A 25218-nucleotide genomic window follows, 5' to 3' on the forward strand; every position below is an offset into this window, starting at 1 on the left:
ATGTGAGACTGATCGTTAAAGCAGGGTAATCCTTCCTGAAATAGAATACTGGCAGGGTCAAATTACTCCAGAAGAAATCACGGAGAGACCCTAGTTGCCTGAAAGGTTAAGCAGTCCCAGCTGGCCTGACGAGTAACCTCACCTTCCTTCTTGCCCTGTCCCTGGTCAGGGGAGAAGCAGTATGTACATTTTATGAGGTACAATAGGTCATTTCTCCCTCACCCCCCAAAGCTGTTGGGGTAACATCTTCCAACTCTCCTGGGGATGGTTGCCCAATTCTGAGCATACCAGGAAGGCTTCTGCTTCTTTCTCCCATCTCAGCCCCTTGCACTTTGAGCATTAGCTTCATCACTTGGAAAATGGAAACATAACTGCATCCTCCCTACCCTACGGGCATACTGTAAGGATTAAGGAGGGTTTTTTTTTCATTTTTGAAAAGCATCATAAAAGCCTTTGAGCTCTGTACTGACAGCCGCTATTTAAAACTACGATGTTATCCTTGTTAATGTTATTACCTTTATTAGTAGGAGTTGAGTGTAACTAAGTCTTGCAGGGACACTGGCTTCCTTTCTTGACCAACAAGGGATTTGGTATGTCGCGATTTGGCACCACCATATTTCCTTGTATGGAACAATCAGTCAATAGCATCGAGTGCCTACTGTGTGCAGAACACTCTACTTGGGAGACTACAATAGATAACTAATACATAATAGACTACAATAGATAACTAATAGATAATAACTAATAGATAACTAATAGATAATAGAGCACGGGCTTTGGAGTCAGAGGTCATGGGTTTGAATCCCGGCTCCACCACATGTCTGCTGTGTGACCTTGAGCAAGTCACTTAACTTCTCTGAGCCTCAGTTACCTCATCTGTAAAATGGGGATTAAGACTGTGAGCCCCACGTGGGACAACCTGTTCACCTTGTATCCCCCCCCAGGGCTTAGAACAGTGCTTTGCACATAGTAAGTGCTTAACAAATGCCATCATCATCATTATTATTATAACTGACACAGGAAGTTTACAGAGGAGTGGGAGAGACAGATACTTAACAATTTACAAGTCAGAAGAAGAAGTGCTTAAGTAAGAGTATGTAAATCGATATGAACAAAAGTTCCAAGGGAGATTGTGAGTGCAAAAGTGCTGGGACAATAGCTTGGGAAGAGAGAAGGAAAAATGCATCTGCTTCCCGGAGGAGATGGGATTTCAGAAGGGCTCTGGGTATGGGGCAAGCTGAGGCCTTCAGGGTTTGAGGGCAGTGGGAGTTCCAGGCAAGAGGAAGGGGGTGAGCTAGACAGAGGTCAGGGATGGAAATGTCAAAAATGAGGCTCAGTGAAGGTGAGTGTGGGAGGGATGGAGGGTGTGGTGTGGCTTAGTGGAAAGAGCCAGGGTTTGGGAGTCAGAGGTTGTGGGTTCTAATCCCGCCTCCACCACTGATCAGCTGTGTGACTTTGGGCAAGTCACTTGACTTCTCTGTGCCTCAGTTGCCTCATCTGCCAAATGGGGAGTAATCAATCAATCATATTTATTGAGCGCTTACTGTGTGCAGAACACTGTACTAAGCACTTGGGAAGTACAAGTTGGAGTAAGACTGTGAGCCCCATGTGGGACAACCTGATTATCTTGTATCTACCCCAGCGCTTAGAACAGTGCTCAGCACATAGTAAGTGCTTAACAAATGCCATCATCATTATTATTATGTGGTAGAAAAGTGGACGTTTCCTAGCCTGCTGAGTTGTATCCAGAGTCATGGTTGCCACCCTGAAAATGGTGGTGGGGCACAGTGGCTAATTCCCTTGAAATCCAGAATCCCTCTCTCTGAGCACTTGAATGTTCAACCCCTAGCCTCTCTCTATGCTCCAAGCACTGTTCTAAGTGCTGGGGGGATACAAGGTAATCAGGTTGTCCCACGTGGGGCTCACAGTCTTAATCCCCATTTTACAGATGAGGTAACTGAGGCACAGAGCAGTTAAGTGGCTTGCCCAAGGTCACACAGCAGACAGGTGTGCTCTCTCTCTGCCTCTCTCTCTCTCCCTCTCCCCCTCAACGCAACTCCCCTCCCCACCCAGATTCTAGGTGCAGCCTCTCACCTGGTGAATTGCTGGGAGCTGCAGAAAGTTGAGTCTGCAGAATATCTAGGTGCTCCTGCAAAACTGGCTATTGCTACTGTAATTGGGCGGCACTGTCCTGATTAAGGCTCCAAAGAATTCCAGTGACGTCAGGAATCAGTCTTGGCAAACTTGCTGAAGGAATGGACCTGTAGGGAGAAGAAGTGAAACATAATAGTAGGTTGGGTGTCATAACTGCAACAGAGCCACAGGAGCCTGGATTGCCCTCATTAATTGGGTGAGAAATACCCCTCCTGGAAGGTTTCTGCAAAAACTCTAGGTCATTTTCTTCTACCTCTTAGTCCTCCTCTTCCTCCTCTTCATTATTTATTGGGTGGCTTAGTGTAAAGAGCCCGGGCTTGAAAGTCAGAGGTTGTGGGTTCTAATCCCCACTCTGCCACTTATCAGCTGTGTGACTTTGGGCAAGTCACCTAATTTCTCTGTGCCTCAGTTACCTCATCTGCAAAATGGGGATTAAGACTGGGAGGCCCTCCTGGGACAACCTCATTACCTTGCATCTACACCAGTGCTTAGAACAGTGCTTGGCACATAGTAAGTGTTTAACAAATACCACCGCTATTATAATAATTATTATTAATGGTGTTTGTTAAGTGTTTACTATGTGCCAAGCACTGTACTCAGTGCTGGGGTAGATCCCTCTCCCACATGGGGCTCACAGACAAAGTCAGAGAGAGAAGAGGCATTAAATCCTGGCTTCGGCTTCTAATCCTGGTTTCTAATCCTGGCTCCACAACCTGTCTGTTGTGTGACCTTGGGCAAGCCACTTCACTTCTCTGTGCCTCAGTTACCTTATCTGTAAAATGGGAATTAAGACCGTGAGCCCCACATGGGACAACCTGATTACCTTGTATCTACCCCAGTGCTTAGAACAGTGCTTGGAGCATAGGAAGAGTTTAACAAATACCATAATAATTATTATTATTATAAATCCCCACTTTACAGATGAGGAAACTGAGGCCCAGAGAAGTGAAGTGACTTACCCAAGGTCTTACATGAGGAAAGTGGCAGAGTGAGATTAGAACCCAGGTCCTTTGACATACAGGCCTATGCTCTTTCCACTAGGTCTTTCCTCCTCCTCCTCCTACTTCTCCTTTTCCTTCTCCTCCTCCTTCTCTTCCTTCTCCTCCCATAAAGGGTAACTCTAACCATGCCTCCTATTTCTTTCTATTTGTGATCATCCACTTCAGCTTATTTGTATTCTTTTGGATTAATCGATCTATAAATGTTCGGCTTGGCCACCCTCTAGTTCACTCTCTCTCTTGTACTTAGGCTTATTTCCTTATTCCATTCTGTTCACACAAAAGATGCCTCTTTCAGTTGTTTTTCTTCTTTATCTGTATAAGTGGCTCTTGTTTCAGTTTATCTTTTTTTAATAATCTCTTATTGCTTTCCTGGGATCTCCTTTTCACAGCAGATAATTTGCTTTCCTGTTATTCACCGTCACATTTATGGATTAAGTACACTACCACTGCATTAAACACTGGGGAAAAATTAATGAAAATTAGTGGACACAGTCCCTGTCCTCAAAGAATTCACCAGATTGGGGGTGGGGGAAGAAAGAGAGAAAAAGAGAGTGAGAGAGAGAGAGAAAACATCCAACACTCAAATACTGTGGAAAATGTCCATAAAACAGAATGCTAATTAATAAAGAACATGAGAAGTGGTTGTCCGTTTAACAATCCACAGAGTGTAGTGGGCACCATCCATACCCCTCCATATTATGTGCATTGACTTTTTTTTTTGCTTTCTTCCTTTTCAGTACAACATCTGCATCACTTTGCATTTGATAATGCACATCTCCACTTATTTCTAGTCTGCTACTCAGTCTATCACTGTCCATTCTGGCCATTTGATCTTCTTAATCTAATTAGTTAAGCAATCTTTGATCACTGCTATTATTTCTGAGTTAACCATAAATACTGATTGAGTTCCCACCGTGTCACACCTCATACTGAAATACACCACAGACACAGTCCATGCCTTGGAAATACTACCATTCTCTCCTTTTGCATTTTCTGTCAACAGAGAGACCTGTTGGGTCTTGTTGTGGCACTCCTGCTAATAGCCTGCAGGTTTGAACTTCAAGGGCCCTCAACCATGGGATTGCCTTACTCCCCTTATCTAAGAGAGCCCCAGTTTAATAACCTTCATGTTGCGCAACTTACCAGATAAGAATCTAAATGCCTTCCATGAGAGAAACATGATGGACACATTATGTGTCCCATGAAAATGCATTATCTTCACCTCTCCCTTGGCCAAATTGAGACCCCGGTGAACGTGGGGAAGGTCCATGCCCCCCGCCAAAGTATGACCTCTCCTAATGTTCCCGAAGCATGCGTGACCCCTCCCTGCAGATATGCACTCCCCTTCCTGACAGCGAGGAGTCTATTTTTAACCCAACAGTGGCCATACAGAGGTAAAGGGGCAGGGAAGGGAGTGTCTGTCGAAATGACCTTGGAGGAATCCCTAAGTCACAGGGGCTTCCTGAAGGCCAGGGCTTGGGGGGCTGGGGGGCAGGGTGTAGGAGGGAGGGGGCAGAGCCCTTGGGCTGAAGATAGTAGTTAAAGCAGCACTCATCCTACCTACATATTTACCTTTGTTGTAATAATAATAATGATGATGGTATTTCTTAAGTGGTTACTATGTACCAAGCCCTGGACTATGTACTGGAGTAGGTTGAACACAGTTCCTATCCCACCAGTGGTTCACAGTCTAAGAGGGAGAGAGACTGGGTATTCATTCATTCAATCATATTTATTGAGCGCTTACTGTGTGGAGAGCACTGTACTAAGTACTTGGAAAATACAGTTCAGCAATAGAGACAATCCCTGCCCACACCGTGCTTACAGTCTAAAAGGGGAGAGACAGACACCAAAACAAGTAAACAGGCAGCTTATTCTCATTTTACAAATGAGGCAGCTGAGGCACAGAGAAGTTAAGTGACTTCCCCAAGGTCACAGAGCAGGCAAGGGGCAGAGGCAGGATTAGAACCGGGAACTCCTGATTCAGTCAGGTAATCAACCAATGGTATCTATTGAGTGCGTACTGTGTGCAGAGCACTGTTCTAAGGGCTTGGGAGACACACCATAACAAAGTTCGTAGACACAGTCCCCGCCCAAGACGAGCTGACTCCTTTCCATTAGGTTGAGTGATAAACCACTGGGCAGACTCATCCCAGCTGCACCAGTATTTCATTCATTCATTCATTCAATCGCATTTATTGAGTGCTTACTGTGTGCAGAGCACTGTATTAAACACTTGGGAGAGCACAATGCAACAATAAACAGACACATAAGGCATCATGGGATCTGTCGGTTAAGTAGCAATGGCCTACTTCTGCTCAGTAAACATACCAAGAATCAGCTTGTAATAACCAACTCAGTTTGCACTTACCGAATACAAGAAAGACAACCCAGAGGTACCCAACATCTGAGTAGTGTGGCATTTTTTGTGGTATAGCTTCATCCGACAGTGAAACCTGAAGGATGTTCCTTTTACTGCAACTATCTGTGGCACCGAATGCTGAACTTTTCATCCTTGCCTGATACATTTTATTTTTATTTATTTTTTTAATGATATTTGTTAAGCGCTATGTGCCAGGCACTGTACTAAGTGTTGGGGTGGACACAAGTAAATTGGGTTGGACACAGTTCCTGTCCCACATGGGGCACCCAGTCTCAAACCCCATTTTGCAGAGGTAACTGAGGCACAGAGGAGTGAAGTGACTTGCCCAGGTCACACAGCATAAAAGTGGCAGAGCCAGGATTAGAACCTATGACCTTCTGACTCCCATACCTGTGCTCTATCCATTACACCAATTTGATTCTCAACGTTTTAACTTTCACTGATAACAAAACCAAGGTATTACAATGTGGCACCTTAACTATCTTGGTGGCTAGATGAAAGAAAATTAGCCAGAAATATTGACATATCCCTATTAGAACAAGAAACACTATATGGTTCTACTAACGTGACCAAAATGCAGTGTCTTTATGGGATACTCTTGACCAGGCAAGCTTTAAGGATATGGGTGTTTCTGGGGAAAAAAAGCAGTAGGGACTGGTTTTATGACAATGATTCCAAGATCAAAGAGCTTCTTGTGGCAAGCAATTTATCAACAACCCCTTGCAAATCCTGACAGACCCTACAAAAGGGATGTTTATCAAATCCTATGTCATGAAACACACAGTAAGCTAAAACATAGCATGGCCTAATGGAAAGCGCACAGATCGGAAAATCAGTCGACCTACATTCTAATCCTGACTCTGCCACTTGTCTGCTGTGTGACCTTGGGCAAGTCACTTCACTTCTCTGTGCCTCAGTTGCCTCATTTGTAAAATGGTGATTAAAAACCTACTCCTTCCTATTTGGACTGTGAATCCCTTGTGGGACAAGGACTATATCCAACCTATCATGTACCTAACCCAGTGCTTAGTGCTGGGATGCCAAGGCTGAAGGGATATAAGTCTTCATGGACTGAAACTAAACTAAGGACTTTTACAATCAATCAATCATGTTTATTGAGTGCTTACTGTGTGCAGAATAATGTACTAAGTTCTTGGGAGAGTACAGTATAGCAGAGGTGGAAGATACATTCCATGCCCACGACAAGCTTAGAGGGGGAGACACATTCATATAAATAAATTAATTAAGTTACAGATATGCGCCTAAGTGCTGACTCCCAGGCTTGCTTCTCAGCTATTTGAGCAAATGGAGCAGAGGCTACCTGGAGAGTTTCCAGTACTCTACCAGCCTCAGCTATAGGAGGGAGAGTCAAGGAGAAGCCTATCCATTCCATTCCTAGCTTGGGCAGTGGCTAGGCAAGTGGAAGGCAATCTGCTACAAGTCAAAACTCACCTGTGCTGGGCAACAGCAGCATGGGAGAGAGTCGAGGGTGGAGACTCAAGTTTAGGGAAGGAGGCAATGGTAAACCACTTCCGTATTTTTACCAAGAAAACTATGGATACACTACCGGAACGATGGCAGATGGAGGTGGGGTGTTCTGGGAACAATGTGTCCATGGAGTCGCTATGGGTCAGAAATGATTGACTGAGAGCTCTCCCTACTGAGAGCTCACCTCCTCCAGGAGGCCTTCCCAGACTGAGCCCCTTCCTTCCTCTCCCCCTCGTCCCTCTCTCCATCCCCCCATCTTACCTCCTTGCCTTCCCCACAGCACCTGTATATATGTATATATGTTTGTACATATTTATTACTCTATTTATTTATTTATTTATTTATTTATTTATTTTACTTGTACATATCTATTCTATTTATTTTATTTTGTTAGTATGTTTGGTTTTGTCTCCCCCTTTTAGCCTGTGAGCCCACTGTTGGGTAGGGACTGTCTCTATATGTTACCAATTTGTACTTCCCAAGCGCTTAGTACAGTGCTCTGCACACAGTAAGCGCTCAATAAATATGATTGATGATGATGATGATGATGATTCGACAGCATAAGACTAGAGAATGATAATAATAATAATGATGGTATTTGTTAAGCTCTTACTATGTGCAAGGCACTGTTCTAAGTGCTGGGGGGATACAAGGTGATCAGGTTGTCCCACATGGGGCTCACAGTCTTAATCCCCATTTGGCAGATGAGATAACTGAGGCACAGAGAATTTGAGTGACTTGTCCAAAGTCACACAGCCGACAAGCGGCAGAGCTGGGATTAGAACTCATAACCTCTGACTCCCAAGCCCGTGCTCTTTCCACTGAGCCACGCTCATAAGTGCTATGGGGCTGAGGGAGGGGTGAATAAAGGGTGCAAATCCAAGTGCAAGGGCGACCCAGAAGGGAGTGGGAGAGGAGGAAATGAGAGCTTAGTCTGGGAAGGCCTCTTGGCTGAGCCAGGATTAGAACCCAGGTTCTCTAACTTCCAGGCTTGTGCTTTTTCCACTAGGCCACACTGCTTCTTGTTGTTGGCAGTAGTCTAGCCAGAGTCTTCCTGGACTGACTACTGTAGACTATCATAAGCCAGGTACCTCCAGGATTCCAGTGCAGCTTCAGACCACAGTGGGACACTGTGGACATGATCCTTGCTGCACGTTAGATGCAGGAGAAATGAAGGGAACATCATCAAGACTTCTATAAGGTGTTTGTAACACTTGACACCACAGATAGACAGCGCTCCGGCAATGCCAGAAGTTTCGCTGCCCTGAGAAATGAATCAAAATTATTCAGCTTCTCCGGGGCAATGAGGCTGGCTGTGTTGGAATTGGAGGGGCCTCGTCAGATCATTTCCCCATCACCATTGAAGTTAAGCAGGGCTGGGTTCACACTTGTTAAATCTACTCTATGCCAAGAATAGAGAAGCAGCATGGCATAGCAGAAAAGAGTCTGGATATGGGAGTCAGAGGACCTGGGTTCCAATCCTGGCTCTGTCATTTGCCTGCTGTGTGACCTTAGGCAAGTCACTTAATATAATGATAATAATAATAGTATTTAAGTGCTTACTATGTGCCAAGCACTGTACTAAGCACTGGAGTAGATACAAGATAATCAGGTCTGACAGTGGGCTCACAGCCTTAGTAGGAGGGAGAAGAGGTATCGAATCTCCATTTTGCAGGTGAGGGAACTGAGGCATAGAGAAGTGAAGTCAGTCATTCATTCATTCAATTGTGTTTATTGAGCGCTTACTGTGTGCAAAGAACTGTACTAAGCACTTGGGAGAGTACAACAACAAACAGACAACATTCCCTGCTTGCAACGAGTTGATTTCACTGACACTGTCCTCTCTTGGTTCTCCTCCTATCTCTCTGGCCACTCATTCTCCGTCTCTTCATGGGCTCCTCATCCGCCTCCCACCCCCTAACTGTGGGTGTCCCTCAAGGTTCAGTTCTGGGTCCTCTTCTAGTCACTATCTTCATTCATTCATTTATTCAATCAATTGTATTTATTGAGCACTTACTGCGTGCAGAGCACTGTACTGAGTACTTGGGGGAGTACAATACAACAATAAACGGACACAGTCCCTGCCCACAGTGAGCTTACAGTCTAGAGGAGGAGAGACAGACCTCAATACAAATAAATAAAATTACAGATCTCTGCATAAGTGCTGTGGGACTGGAAGGGGGGAAGAGCAAAGGGAGCAAATCAGGGCAACATAGCAGGGAATGGGAGATTAGGAAAGGTGGGGCTTAGTCTGGGAAGGCCTCTTGGAGGAGATGTGCCTTCAATAAGGCTTTGAAAGGGGGAGAGTAATTGTCTTTCGGATTTGAGGAGGGAGGGCGTTCCAAGCCAGAAGCAGGATGTGGGCTAGGGGTCGGCGGCAAGATAGATGAGAAAGAGGCACAGTGAGAAGGTTAGCACTAGAGGAGTGAAGTTTGCGGGCTGAGTTGTAGAAGGAGAGAAGCTAGGTGAGGTAGCAGGAGGCGAGGTGGTGGAATGCTTTAAAGCGGAAGTTGAGGAGTTTTTGTCTGATGCAGAGGTGGATGGGCAACCAGGCTCTCATCTCCTCCTGCCTTCAGGACATCTCCATCTGGATGTCTGCCCGCCATCTAAAACTCAACATGTCCAAGACTGAACTCCTTATCTTCCCTCCCAAACCCTGCCCTCTCCCTGACTTTCCCATCCTTCCCATCTCACAAGCCCGCAACCTTGGTGTCATCCTTGACTCCACTCTCTCGTTCACCCCTCACATCCAATCTGTCACCAAGACCTGCTGGTCTCACCTCCGCAACATTGCCAAGATCCACCCTTTCCTCTCCATCCAAACTGCTAACCTGCTCGTTCAATCTCTCATCCTATCCCGACTGGATTACTGCATCAGCCTCCTCTCCGATCTCCCATCCTCTTGTCTCTCCCCACTTCAATCCATACTTCACACCACTGCCCAGATTGTCTTTGTCCAGAAACGCTCTGGGCATGTTACTCCCCTCCTCAAAAATCTCCAGTGGCTACCAATCAACCTATGCATCAGGCAGAAACTCCTCACCCTCGGCTTCAAGGCTCTCCATCACCTCACCTCCTCCTACTTCACCTCCCTTCTCTCCTTCTACAGCCCAGCCCGCACCCTCTGCTCCTCTGCCGCTAATCTCCTCATGGTGCCTCACTTTCGCCTGTCCCGCCGTCGACCCCCGGCCCATGTCATCCCCCTGGCCTGGAATGCCCTCCCTCCCCACATCTGCCAAGCTAGCTCTCTTCCTCCCTTCAAGGCCATACTGAGAGCTCACCTCCTCCAGGAGGCCTTCCCAGACTGAGCCCCCTCCTTCCTCTCCCCCTCCTCCCCCTCTCCATCCCCCCCGCCTTACCTCCTTCCCTTCCCCACAGCATCTGTATATATGTATTTATGTTTGTACATATTTATTACTCTATTTATTTTACTTGTACACATCTATTCTATTTATTTTATTTTGTTAATATGTTTGGTTTTGTTCTCTGTCTCCCCCTTTTAGACTGTGAGCCCGCTGTTGGGTAGGGACCGTCTCTATATGTTGCCAACTTGTACTTCCCAAGCGCTTAGTACAGTGCTCTGCACACAGTAAGCGCTCAGTAAATATGATTGATTGATTGATTGATGGATTGATTGATTAGTACAGTGCTCTGCACACAGTAAGCGCTCAATAAATGTGATTGAATGAATGAATGAATGGAGTTTTTTGAGGAGCGGGGTGACGTCCTGAACGTTCATGTAGAAAAATGTTCTGGGCAGCAGAGTGAAGTGTGGACTGGAGTGGGGAAAGACAGGAGGCTGGGAGGTCAGCAAGGAGGCCGATGCAGTACTCCAAGTGGGATAGGATAAGTGATTGTATTAATGCGGTAGCAGTTTGGATGGAGAGGAAAGGGAGGATTTTAGCTATGTTGTGAAGGTGGGCCTGACAGGATTTAGTGATGGACTGTCTGTCTCCCCCTTCTAGACTGTGAGCCCGTTGTTGGGTAGGGACTGTCTCTATATGTTGCCAATTTGTACTTCCCAAGCGCTTAGTACAGTGCTCTGCACATAGTAAGTGCTCAATAAATACGATTGAATGAATGAATGAATGGATCAAATATGTGAGTTGAATATTAACAGTGGTATTTCTTAAGTGCTTACCGAGCGCCAGGCACAGTACTAAGCACTGGAGTGGATACACGCAAATAGGGCTAGACACAGTCCCTGTCCCACATGGGGCTCCCAATCTCAATCCCCATTTTACATATGAGGTAACTGAGGCACAGGGAAGTGAAGTTGCCATGTTGTGTTATGTTAATCCTGTTGGTCCAACCTTCACAAAATTGCTAAAATCTACCCTTTCCTCTCCATCCAAACTGCTACCATGTTAATCCAAGCACTTCTATCTCACCTTGATTACTGTACCAGCCTTCTTGCTGACCTCCCTGCCTCCTGTCTCTCCCCACTCCAGTCTATACTTCATTCTTCTGCCCAGATCATTTTTCTACAAATCCACATTTCCCAATTCCCCAAGACCCTCCAGTGGTTGCCCATCCACCTCTGCATCAAACAGAAACTCCTTACCATCAGCTTTAAAGCCCTCAATCACCTTGCCCTCTCCTACTTCACCTCTCTGCTCTCCTGCTACAACTCAGCCTGCACACTTCTCTCCTCTAATGCCAATGTACTCACTGGACCTCGATCTCATCTATCTCACTACTGACCTATAGTCCATGGCCAGATGAGAAGCAGTGTGGCTTAGTGGAAAGAGCACGGGCTTGGGAGTCAGAGGTCATGGGTTCTAATCCCAACTCTGCCACTTGTCAGCTGTGAGACTTTGGGTAAGTCACCTAGCTTCTCTGGGCCTCAGTTACTTCATCTGTAAAATGGGGATTAAGACTGTGAGCCCCACGTGGGACAACCTGATTACCTTGTAGCTATACCAGTGCTTAGAACAGTGCTTGGCACATAGTAAATGCTTAACAAATACCATCGTCATCATCATTATTATCATTATTATGTCCTGCCTCTGGCCTGGAACATCCTCCCTCTTCATATCCGACAGATAATTTCCCTCCCCAACCTTCAAAGCCTCATCAAAGGTGCATCTCCTCCAAGAGGCCTTCCCTGACTAAGCCCTCATTTCCTTTTCTCCCACTCCATACTACCTCGCCCTGATTTGCTGGCTTTATTCACTCCCCTCCCTCAGCCCCACAACACTTATGTACATATCTGTAATTTATTTATTTATATTAATGCATGTCTCCCCCTCTAGGCTGTAAACTCGCTGTGGGCAGGGAAGGTGTCTGTTATATTGTACTCTCCCAAGTACTTAGTACAGTGTTCTATACACAGTAAGTGCTGTATAAATGTGATTCATGAATTGATTGATTGATTAGAAGCAACATGGCTTAGTGGAAAGAGCACAGGCTCGGGAGTCAGAAGACACGGATTCTATTCCTGGCTCTGCCACTTTGTCTGCTGTGTGACCTAGGGCAAGTCACTTTACTTCTCTGTGCCTCAGTTCCCTCATCTGTAAAATGGGGATGAAGACTGTGAGTCCCACATGGGACAATCTGATGACCTTGTAACTACCCCAGTGCTTAGAACAGTGCTTGGCACATAGTAAGCGCTTAACAAATGTCATCATTATTATTATTACGTCACCAAGCATGTACATGGTGGAGTCAGGATTAGAACCCAGGTCCTCTGACTCCCAGGCCCATACTCTTTCCATTAGACCACACCGCTTCCCTTGCTTAACTTTCATTCATTCATTCAAACATATTTATTAAGTGCTTACTGTGTACAGAGCACTGTACTAAGTGCTTGGGAAAGTACAATACAGTAATAAAGAGTGACAATCCCTGCCCACAGCAGATGTCTCTGTGCCTCAATTTCCTTATCTGTCAAATGGGGATTGTCCGTCCACCCTTTCCCTTTAAACTGTGAGCCCTGTGGGACAGGGATTAGGTCTGATCTTGTATCTATCCCAGCATATAATACAATGCTTGGCACATAGGAAGCACTTAACAAACACCACAGTTATTCATTATTGTTATGCATCTATGCTCTAGGACATAAAGAATTTGGAAGCTGGAATAAAATCTGATTCCAAACTCTGGGTAAGTCTTTCAACTCGACAAGCTGAGAATGTCATCAAAGTCCCTTGAAACATACTAAACACAGTGTTCTGTAAGCACACACAGAAGAAAACATTCCAGTGACTATGAAACACTTCTCAAAACCACAAAACCCTATGACCTTCTGGAAAAGACGAAGGTTAGGTATCAGCCTGCACCTGGCGAAACCTCCATTGATCATACCCTGCTGAATGCTATCATTCATTCATTTGATGGTATTGAGTGTCTACTGTGTGCAGAGCACTGTGCTGAGCACTTGGGAGAACGCAATAAAAATAAAACATGCAGTTGAAGAACTTGAAGAACTTAGAGTCTAATGGAGGAAAGACTTGAATTTTACTACTTAGGTAGCACACTGTCCAATGACCCAAAGAAAGACAAACGTAGAAAATCAAATCAAGGAAGCTAGTGTAACCTCTGGGAGGTAGAGACTAGGATGCCAACATGACATCATAATTTTTTTATGGTATTTGTTAAGTACTTACAGGAGACCCAGTACTGAGCCGTACTAAACTGGGGTAGATACAAGATAATCGGGCTACCCTGTCCCACATAAGGCTCACAGTCTTAATCCCCATTTTACAGATCAGGGAACTGAGGCCCAGAGAAGTTAAGTATCCGGCCCAAGATCACACAGCAAGCAAGTGGTAGAGCCAGGATTAGAACCCAGGCCCTCTGGCTTCCAGGCCCAGGCTTTATCCACTAAGCCATGCTACTTCCCATTTTGAGAACAGTCCCAACACCATCTACCTACAATCCTTTGCTATCAGGTGGCGTGACAGACTCACAAACTATGAGGTTCTAGATTGCTTGTCACATCACCTATTCACCTATGGGTCAGAACATATGAGATGAATGGGCCACTGAAGGATATTCAACAATGAAGTATGATGAGCTGAAATGTAACTGTTAAAAGGAAGGGAGGACAGGAAAAAGGCTTTAAAGATACAATAAAACAAAATGTGAAATGATGCATTATAGTCATGAACCTTATGGGGAGACAGTGGCAGATGAGAAGTCAGCCTGGAATGCAGCAATCAGAAATGAGGTAACTGTCTTGCAGCAGAGGTTTTGAGAAGATTGGAACACCACGGCCTAGTGGCAGAGCATGGCCTTGGGAGTCAGAGGACTTGGGTTCTAATCCTGGCTCTGCCCCTTGTCTGTTGTGTGACCTTGGGCAAGTCACTTAACTTCTCTGTGCCTCAGTTATCTTATCTGTAAAATGGGGATTAAGACTGTGAGCTCCATATGAGACAGGGACTATGTCCAACCTGATTACCTCGTATCTACCTCAGTGCTTAGAACAGTGCTTGGCATAGAGTAAGCACTTAACAACTACCATAATTATTATTATTTGCAGAAAATGTGATATAAAAGGAATTATCAGGTATGCATTGCTTTCATTAGCCAAAGTGCACCCCAATAAAATCTTGCCATTGATAGTGTCATCTTGGAATCTGAAGGATAAGCTATGCATAAACATTCCCTCACACATCACAAAATTGGTCTGCCTGCCAGACTCTAAACTCCTGGGGTAGTAATGGTATTTTTGAGCTCCCAGTAGGTGCAATGCATCAGATGTCTGAGAAGCAGCATGACCTAGAGGAAAAAGCTTGGACCTGAGAGTTGGAGGACCTGGGCTCTAATCCCAGCTCTGCCATTTTCCTGCTGCGTGACCCTGAGCAAGTCACTTAACTTCTCTGTGCCTCAGTTTCCTCATCACTAAAATGGGGATTCAAAACACTGCTCTCCCTCTTACTTCTTTTAATGGTATTTGTTAAGCACTTACTATCTGCCAGGCACTGCACTAAGTGCTGGGGTAGATACAAGTTAATCAGGTTGGACACAGTCCGTGTCCCACACGGGGCTCACAGTCTTAATCTCTATTTTACAGATGAGGTGACTGAGGCCCAGAAAAGTTAAGTGACTTGCCCAAGGTCACACACTAGACAAGCGGTGGAGCCATGATTAGATCCCAGGTCCTTCTGTCTCCAAGGCCTGTGCTCTATCCACTAGGCTACACTGCCTCTCTGCTTCTGGCCTGTGAACCCCATTGTATCGACCTGATTGTCTTGCATCTACCCTCACATTTAGTTCAGTGCTTGGCATATAGTAGGCACTTAATAGATACCATTATCATTCTTATTATTTCTGTAGTATTCCCCGAAGCACTTAGTACAGTACTTTACATTCAATGGGTACCCAATAAATACCACTAATGATGATGACATTGGGTGCAAAGCATCATGCTAGGCACTGGGGAGCATTCAGATAATAGAGGCCAACCTACAGAGTGGGCAGGGGCCTAGCAGTGAAATTTTGACCTAGCCTACAGTTGGTTTCCAAGTATGGTAAAGTTCAATCAATCAGTAGTATTTATTGTGTGCCTACTGTATGCAGGGCCATGTTCTAAGTGGTTGGGAAAGTACAATAGAGGTGAAAGACTTGATTCCTGCCCATGTGGATCTTATCGTCTAATAGGGGAAAATGATATAAAATAATTTAGAAATAGGAGAGGTGCTCAAATAGTAGAGTGTGCAAATCACTGCATACAGACGTGCAACAAGAGGCCAAGCGTGCAAAAGTGCTGAGATGATAGTAGGGAGATGTGACCTGGAGGGAAGAAAAAAAATCAGGGAAAGCCTCCTGGAGGAGGTGGGGTATCAGAAGGGCTTTGAAGTTGGGGAGAACTGAGGTCTGTCATACTTAGCTTTATGGCAGCTGTGAATTGTTCTCAATTTGCTTGTGCTTTCAACACTACCAGGCCTCCTCTGGGTGTTATTTCTTATTCTCTCTTCTTTCCATTTTCTGTGCCTCATGTATCCCATTCTTAAATGCTCGCTCCATATTGTGATGAAAAATGAAAATATGAATCCTTTGATCTCTTTGAGGGAAAAACACTTGATCCAAGTGCAATGTATTCTTTGTACTGCTCCCACTATTTGTAAATTATGTTTGTCTTTTTGTCTTCCCCAGTTAGATTGCAAGTTCCTTGAGGGCAGGGAATGTCTGTCTTCCTTCTGTAGAGTTCTTCCAAGTGCTTAATGCAGTGCTGATCACTCAACAGGCACTTACTAAATATCACTGATCAGTCAATGGTAATATTGAAAGCCTACTGTATGCAGACTAATTCGCCAGATCAAGCATCTGGTGAATTTAAAGGGGAAAGGTGTTCCAGGCAGGAGGAGAGGGGTGTGAACCAGGGGTCAGAGGAGGAGAGTAGGCAATGAGGCACAGTGAGAAGGTGAGCTTGGCAGGAGTGGAGAGTGGGAACTGGGGTGTGGTAGGGGAGCAAGTGGATAGGAAAAGTAGCGTAAGCCGATGGAGTGCCCGAAAGCCAATCGTCAGGAGTTTCTGACCATTTGATGAGGAGAGGAATGGGTAAACACTGAAGGCTTCTGAGGTATGGAGAGATTCACTCATTCATTCATTCAGTCATATTTATTGAGCGCTTACTGTGTGCAAAGCACTGTACTGAGTGCTTGGGAAAGTACAATACAACAATAAACAGTGACATTCCCTGCCCACAACGAGCTTACAGTCTAGAGGAGGAAAGACAGACATCAACCCAAAGAAATAATGTTTGCAGAGCACTTCAGAAAGATGATCCAAGTATAGACTGGAGAGGGGAGAGGCTGGAGGCGGAGAAACCATTGAGGAGGCTGATACAGTAGGGTTGCTAAGGCATGACAAGTGCCTGGAGCTGGGCGAGCTCCCACCACCCCTGTCCCCCTAAAAGCCTCTCGCAAGCCCTGCCAGTTCAAGTATGCCTCTCCCAGCCCTGTGTCAGGTGCTAATCCCTTCTCACAGAAACTGCCTTCTATACAGCACTGGGCCCCAGGTCCCACAAGTGGGAACAAAGAATAGGACAGACTGGAGCAGGATGGAAGCAGCTGTTTCCGTGGGCACAGCTGCCAGTGCTGTCTCACCGCCCCTTTCCACCCCTTTGATGCTGGATGGTGGGTGGGTGCGGGGCAACATACCAGAACAAGCCATAGGGCCAGCCAGATGGTCTGGGCTCATAAGACATCGATGGTAACTCCGGACAGTCCCCGGGAGGGAGAGTACAGGGGAGAGAGAGCCAACCAAAGGCAGATAGGTGGCCGCTGCCTTTCGGTTGGAGCTTCTGGAACTGGGAGGGCCCAGCTGTGCGGAGGCGGGAGGGAGGAGATGCTATTTCACCCCTGTTCTGTCCTGCTCCCAAGGCCCAGTGGAGGAAAATCTGACAGAATTTAGGGACAGACCGAACGAGGAATGCCTCGTGGGGTTCAGAAACAGGGAGAAACAGGGAAATGCCTCTGAACCCTCGTGGGGTTCAGAAACAGGGAGAATGGTGGTGCTGTCAACTGCAATGGAAAAGCTAGCTGGCAGAGAGGATTTGGGAGGGAAGATGAGTTCAATCAATCAATTGATCGAGCGTATTTATTGAGCACTTACTATGTGCAGAGCACCGTACTAAGCACTTGGGAGAGTACAGTACAACATAATTAGCAGTTTTTGACATTGAGTTTTAAGGTGGCAGCAGGACATCAAAGTCAGAGGAAATAAAAGATTGCAGTGGGGATGAGGGGTCGAGGCTAGAGAGATAGATTTGAGAGTCATCTGCTTAGAGGTAGTGACTGAAACTATCAGGGTGGATGAGCTCTCTCTCTAAGGAAGTGAGTGTAAAGTGAGAAAAGACGAGATTCCCATAATATTTACACATATCCCTCTACTCTGGCGTTTCTCCTATCTATCATTTATTTTCAAGTCTGTTTCTCTCTCTAGCTGTAAGGTCCTTGAGGGCAGGGATCCGGTCTGCCAACTCTGTTGTACTGTACTTAGTTGTACACGTGCTTAGTTTGGTGCTCTGCACCAAGTGCTCAAATAAATAAGATCGATTGATTAGAAAGAAGCCTCGAGGGACACCCACAGAAGGGCCGGTGAAGGGGACCGAGAAGGAGAAAATGGTTTGAAAGTTTCCAGATCACTTCTTCAGCCACACTTGGCTTTCTTAAGCCACTTTGGTAGGAATCAAGCTCTGTTTCTTTCTCACAACCCTTCGTGCTCAGCACACGGAGAAGCAGCATGGTTTAGTGGAAAGAGCACCCACTGTTGGGTAGGGACTGTCTCTATATGTTGCCAACTTGTACTTCCCAAGCGCTTAGTACAGTGCTCTGCACACAGTAAGCGCTCAATAAATTGATTGATTGAGTGTTAGAGGATGTGGGTTCTAATCCCAGCTCCGCCACTTGTCTGCTGTGTGACCCCGGGCAAGCCACTTCACTTCCCTGGGCCTCAGTTCCCTCATCTGAGAAGCAGCGTGGCTCAGTGGAAAAGAGCATGGGCTTTGGAGTCAGAGGTGGTGGGTTCAAATCCCGGCTCTGCCACTTGTCAGCTGCGTGACTTTGGGCAAGTCACTTCACTTCTCTGGGCCTCAGTTGCCTCATCTGTAAAATGGGGACTAAGACTGTGAGCCCCATGTGGGACAACCTGGTCACCTTGTAACCTCCCCAGCGCTTAGAACAGTTCTTTGCACATAGTAAGCGCTTAATAAATGCCATCATTATTATTATCTGGAAAACGGGTATGAAGACCGAGAGCCCCACATGGGACAATCCACCCCGGCGGTGCCTGGCACGTAGTAAGGGCTTAACAAATACCATCATAGTTATTATTTAGGTAGGGAGTTGACTTGGGAGGATGACTCTAATGCCCTTATAAATCGCCTCGGGGGCCGAGAAAATAGTAGTTGCCCTCTTCCCCTGAGGAAGAGCCCTGACTTATGTCACGCTGTGGCCCCCTGCAGGGGCAGAGGAGAAAAGTCGGTCAAGGGGGACTCTCGGAGTAACGGGAATAATAAATATCGGCCGCTCAGCTGTCATTCGGTGCCAGGCCCCGAGCTCGCGCGCTGAAGGCGAGCAGGGCGAAAGGCAGCGTAGGCCAGTCACATGTGGCAGGCATTGGGGACGGGAGAGGGTCGAGGTTGGGGGGGGGGGGGGGGGGGGGGGAGGCGACTGACGTACCGCCGGGAAGGCGGGATTGGCGACCTTTGATTGGGAGAGACGCTGGCCACGGGCGGGTTCATCGCCGCTCCGGTTACCATGGCTGCAGGGCTCCTCCCCCTCGGCTGGCCGCCATCTTGTTGTTGATTCGAACCCACCGGGAAGAGCCGGGAGTGAGCCGGAGCGGCCGGGCCGGGGTGGCTGCTGCTGCCGGGGCTGAGCCACCAGCACCGCCTCCCGGTCGGGTGGCCCAAGCTGAAGAGCCCCGGGGCCCTCCTGGGGAGCCGCAGGCTCCGCCGGCCAAGCGGCGATCGGTGAGTGATGGGGCACCCCGCGGGGATGGAGAGGGGGGAAGCAGAGCCCGGGCCGGAGGGGCGCGCTGGGGAGACAGGTGCGGCGTCGGGGGCTCGGGGGTGGACCGTGAGACGGTGGGGCCAGAGAAGAGAGGAAGCACCAGATCCTTCCTCTCCCCTCCTGGGATCAAGCGGGGGATGAAAAGAAGAACGGGAGAGCCGGCGAGTGGGGAGCAAGTGGGGCAGCCCCCTCCCCACCCCTAAAAAAAGGGATCGAAAAAGCAGGGCTGCCCAAACCGGGGGGGGGGGGGGGGGGGAGGAGGGAGAGTGTCTGCCGGGGATGGGGTGTGGGGCAGTGTGGAGGAGAACACATCGGGGAAGAATGGTGACGATAAAACGTTGGGAAGCAAAGATGATTTGCCCCGGGGACTGTCTCTATATGTTGCCAACTTGTACTTCCCAAGCGCTTAGTACAGTGCTCTGCACACAGTAAGCGCTCAAGAAATACGATTGATTGACTGATAGACGTGGGGTCAGGAAGCCGAGGAGATACTCCTGGAATCGGGTGGCGTTGGGTTGCATAGCGCCCTAGGACAGGGCTCGGCGCACAGTCGCCTCTCAATAAATGTTGCTGCTGCTGATAGGACTGGAGGGGGAAAGGAGCATTGGGTGAGCAGTCAGCCACCTCTGCCGAGTTGCCAGCCCCCGTTCCTAACATCAAGAAGCCCGTCCTGGGGCAATTCACCTTCCCCCCACCCCGCAACGTTCACCTCACCATCTCTGCCTGGCACCTCGACAGACGACTGAATCTACAGATGTGGCACTCCACGATAAAGGTGGTGGTGGGGGGGGGGGGAGGATGTAGAAAAGGATGGCTTTTGCAGATGGAGGGGCTTCTTTGTGGGGAGGCAAAAATCTGTACTCAAGGTGAGACTGGTGAGCTGGGTATTGACATTTTGGTGAAGCGGAGTCCAGGCGGACGTATGGGTTAAGTGGTGACAGGTCATTTTTCTCGTGGGCCTGTAATCCGGCTGTGAGCTACTGGATTCGTGGCCTGCGAAAGGCCTATTTCTGTTATGGGAGTGCTTGTGTGACAGTTGGTAAGCCACGGCAGGGTGTGTGGTGCAGTGGGATGATACTATCCAGTATGAAGTATACCTTTTAATCTGTTAAGTACATAAGCGCCCCGTCCTGATACCCTCAGGTTGATAATTCAGCTTCTGAGTAGAAAGGAGAGTTTCTTTCTAAATATCTTCTCTGAAAAGGTAGTGCCTATGTGATAGGAAAAAACCCAAACGGTAATCTCTAGCATTTTTGGCTCACTGGTTCTTCCTGTCTCTTAGAGTGGCTTGCACTGCCTGCCTGGCTGCAGCTGCCTGGCTGCAGAGGCCTAGTCCAAGATATACACACTACTACCCACTATACACTTCAGGTACCCATTTTGCTCTTTCTAATGGAAAAAGCGTGCTAAGTGCACAGATGTGGCTGGTTTCCTCTTTTTTGAAATTTGCTTCCTCTTACTCTTGACAGGGACAGGCAGGATTATTGTAATGCTTCTCCCATTACCCTTTTTGCTTTAAGGAAGGCTGATTTGGCTGTGTTGCTTTTCTTTCTGAGCACTAAAAGGAGGTTTTCTTCCAGCTTAGGTCAACAGAAAGCCGTCCTTTTGATGGTCTTAATGTAGGAGCAGGCAAGGAACTGCAGCTGTGCATGAAGAGAGAGGGAAAGGAGAAGAAACTCACATACCACAAACCAAACTTTTAGCCCAAGTCAAGTTTCTAAATTTCCCTGTCTAAAGACCTTGAGAATAAAAGTCCTTGTTCCTTTTAAAGTCTCTTTATATCACTTCTCTTGATGTGTATCTGTGGATTTATGGATTCGAGGGTCTGATTATAATTATGGCATTTGTTAAGCACTTACTGTGTGTCAAGTACTGTCCCAAGTGCTGGGGTAGACCAAATTGGACACAGACCCCATCCCTCATGGGGCTCACCGCCTAAGTAGAAGTGAGAACAGGAATTTAACCTCATGAGGAAACTGAGGCACAGAGCGGTTAAGTGACTTGCCCGAGGTCACAGAGCAGACAAGTGGCAGAGCTGGGATTAGAACCCAGGTCCTCTGGCTCCCAGGCCTGAGTTCTTTCCACCAGGCCACTCTGCTGCTCGTGTGTTTTTTGTGTCTCTGGAGTGAGCCCAGGCTGAATTTCAAGTGTTTTCTCTTCCCCTTTGAGCCTGGAGTTGCAAAGTAATGGAGAGGGGGCCATTGCAGCTTCACAAGCCCCTCAACTCAGGCTGTTCTTTAAGTACACACTTGTTCATATTGCCACAAGTTGGAGGCAGGCTGAGGTTTTCTATCACTGTGTATTTACAAAGTGCTTATCACCATAATACTTGTTGTTCCTTCACCTAAAGGGTCAAGATTACAAAGGACAGCTTTCCTTTATGGCCAGTTGAGTGGTGAGGCGTGTTTCTAGGCTTTGAGGAACCAGTTCACATCAAATTATTTCCTTTCCTCCTCCCAAATTGAAACCTAAATGATTACTACTATAATAGACCTTTTATCCTAGGGTTAAGCTCCAAGTTGGCTAAATTTAGAAATGGTTAGATGATATTTTTGCCACTCGCATTAGCTCTGGCATACCAAAATCCTGGAAAATGATGCCTTTAGCGGTTTCCATCCAAGAGGCCCAAGTGTGATGGTCTTGCCCTTCATGTTGTCCCTCAAAGTTCATGACAAGATAGTTTAGGAAACTAGTCATCCTCACCCTAACTTCTTTTGACCTTGGACCTTAAACTCTTGAGCCGAACGTGCTCCCCTAATCATCTTTTTCTTGATGCAGAATCTTGCCTTCTCAGGTCGCATTAGAGGGGAAAAAAGGCAAGCTGACTTGCCCTCTGAAGATGCTTTCATGGAATTTTTCTTCCTTAGGATAAAGACATAAGTAGGGTTTGCTGGACCAGGCTTCCCCAGTCTGAAATCACCCTAGTTTTGAAAGAGGGAGTTGAAGTCATTTGTCGTTGTCTAGTGTGCATTACTACTCCCATAGGGCAAGAGGGGTGGAAGCATGGAAACAGTGGCAAGGCTTCTAAAATTTATTTTGTTTTCTCTGAAAAATTCACCACAAAATAATGATTTTCTTCAGGAAAAAGCAAATCTCTCCTGTGGCTTTCCCACTTGTACTGGTTTCCATTTGGTTTGCTGCTAGTCCCTTATTGCACTAATCCCCTAAGCAGTATGTGCCCAGTGGCAGGGACTGACTAGAAAGGAGAACATTCAGATTTCAAGTGGCTTTTACAGAACCATAGCAAGAATAGTGGAGTGATTGGTGCAGAGTTGTCTGAGCTGTCAGTCCGTGACATGTCACTTTGAGTTGACAACTTGTGATTTCTGCAGAGGTGCTCTTGAGTGTCAGAGGAAAAAAGCATTAGAGATTGCGTCATTACCATTGGTTGCTAGCTATTTTCACTCTGTGCGCATGTATACACATTTGCTCACAAGGCTTCAAGAGTCGTCTTGAAGATGTCTGAAGCCTGGTTGAAATGTTGACCCAAAGCAGTTCAGCAAGAAGCAACCCAAGTGTGACAACACACCCTGAAAATAAAAAGCCTCTGCATCTTCTAGACTGTGAGCCCGTTCATTCATTCAGTTGTATTTATTGAGCGCTTACTGTGTGCAGAGCACTGTACTAAGCACTTGGGAAGTACAAGTTGGCAACATATAGAGACGGTCCATACCCAACAACGGGCTCACAGTCTAGAAGGGGGAGACAGACAACAAAACAAAACGTGGACAGGTGTCATCAGAACAAATACAATTAAAGCTAAGTGCACATCATTAACAAAATAGAACAGTAAATATGTACAAGTAAAATAATAGAGTAATAAATCTCTACAAACATATATACAGGTGCTGTGGGGAGGGGAAGGAGGTAGGGCGGGGGGAATGGGGAGGGGGAGAGGAAAAAGGGGGCTCAGTCTGGGAAGTCTTATTGGAGGAGGTGAGCTCTTGGGCTTTGAAGGGAGGAAGAGAGCTTGCTTGGCGGATGTGTGGAGGGAGGGCATTCTGGGCCGGGGGAAGATGTGGGCCGGGGGTCGATGGCGCGACAGGCGAGAATGAGGTACAGTGAGGAGGTTAGCGGCAGAGGAGCGGAGGGTGCGGGCTGGGCTGTAGAAGGAGAGAAGGGAGGTGAGGTAGGAGGGGGCAAGGTGATGGACAGCCTTGAAGCTGAGAGTGAGGAGTTTTTGCTTGATGCATAGGTTGACAGGCAACCACTGGAGATTTTTGAGGAGGGAAGTAACATGCCCAGAGCGTTTCTACACAGAGATGATCTGGGCAGCAGCGTGAAGTATAGACTGAAGTGGGGAGAGACAGGAGGATGGGAGATCAGAGAGGAGGCTGATGCAGTAATCTAGTCGGGATAAAATGAGAGCTAGGGGCCGTCTCTATATGTTGCCGATTTGTACTTTCCAAGCACTTAGTACAGTGCTCTGCACATAGTAAGCGCTCAATAAATACGATTGAATGAATGAAAGTACTACCAATTGTGAAAACCTATTTAGCAACCTATGTGAGTGGTGAAAGAGCCCTTTTAGCTGTATTTAACAAAGCCTGGGCTATCTGGGGATATCAACCCATCACAATATGGTGTATTTACAAAAAACTTTCACTTCAGTCGCATTTTCTTTGAGCAGGACTGTATCCCGTGTTAGCCTCTTCCCTGATCTTCCTGTCTCCACTCTCTCCCCTCTCTAGTCTGTACATCACTGGGCTGCCCAGATCATTTTTAAGGCTCTCATTCTGTTTTTACGCCTCCCCACTCCTCAAACCTGTATTGGTTGCCCGTTCCTCTGTACATCAAGCAGATCCTCCTGACCCCCAGCTTGAAGGCCGTCAATCAGTTCTCTCCCTCCTACTCATCCACTCTCTTTCCCCGCTACACCCCAGCTTGCATGCTTCATTTCTCTCAGGCTAACCTACTCACTGTACCTCGTTTTCTTCTCTCCTGCCACTGAGCTCTTGCTCACACCCTTCACCCTTTGTGGGATTCTCTCCCCGTTTATTACCGACAGATCCCAGCTCTCCCCCCATCAGTGCCCTTCTGAAGTCCCATCTCCTTCCCTGATTCATTTCGGACCTTCCCTCTTTATGCCCCTCTACTGCCCCTTCAAGAACTTCCATGCCCCCTAAGCTCTTGGATACTCACAGTCTCCCTTACCCCACACCCCTTTGAGAAGCACTTAAATACATATGTTATGCTGAGTTACTTTTCCCTCTCAATAATTTATTTTAGTGTCTGATTCCCCTGTTAAATTGTAAGTTCCTGCAGGGCAGGAATTATGTCTAGTAATTCTGTTGCACTCTCTCACACGCTTAGTTCAGTAAGAGCTCAGTGAATACCGTTGATTGCTCTTTGCCACGTATATGGAAGTGAACCATTCTGTCGGTTGCTATTTGAGCTGCTTCTATAGTAGGCTGTACATGTAGACTCATTTCTCAGATCTTTCTGGGAAGAGCTCGAGTGCTGGAGTTTTCTGGGGAAATACCATCCACCATCAGTGTGTTTTCTCAGTTTCCCAATTGATCTGATGCTCAATTAAAAAAAAATCAAACCGTGCGAAGAAAATATTACCTTTGAGTTTGGGTTTCTCACATCTGGCTGCAGTCACTGCAACTACAGGGACGAAGTTCTTAAACCTGGTTGGAGAACAGGGCCCTTGCTGGCCTATAGTATAAGGTGTTATAGGTCACTTTAAGATTATGTTTGAGAGGTGAATTGTTTTCTGGAGTGCTTA

The 25218-nt window shown here is 46.8% G+C and overlaps 1 protein-coding gene across 4 annotated transcripts in view; it reads left to right on the forward strand.

Annotated features, from left to right (window-relative positions):
* The first annotated feature begins 19307 nt into the window (after positions 1-19307).
* Positions 19308-25218, forward strand: part of IP6K1 (inositol hexakisphosphate kinase 1) — an 84239-nt gene continuing 78328 nt past the window's right edge. For 3 of the 4 annotated variants that reach the window (XM_038740700.1, XM_038740701.1, XM_038740702.1), the window contains exon 1: positions 19310-19447. The gene's annotated coding sequence lies outside the window, so the exon portion shown is untranslated. Of the gene's footprint in view, positions 19448-25218 lie in introns of all 4 variants that reach the window. The other variant, XR_005447740.1, reaches the window with a different exon arrangement.

This window comes from Tachyglossus aculeatus, chromosome X1 (genome assembly GCF_015852505.1).
Source record: "Tachyglossus aculeatus isolate mTacAcu1 chromosome X1, mTacAcu1.pri, whole genome shotgun sequence".
NCBI classification, from domain to species: domain Eukaryota; kingdom Metazoa; phylum Chordata; class Mammalia; order Monotremata; family Tachyglossidae; genus Tachyglossus; species Tachyglossus aculeatus.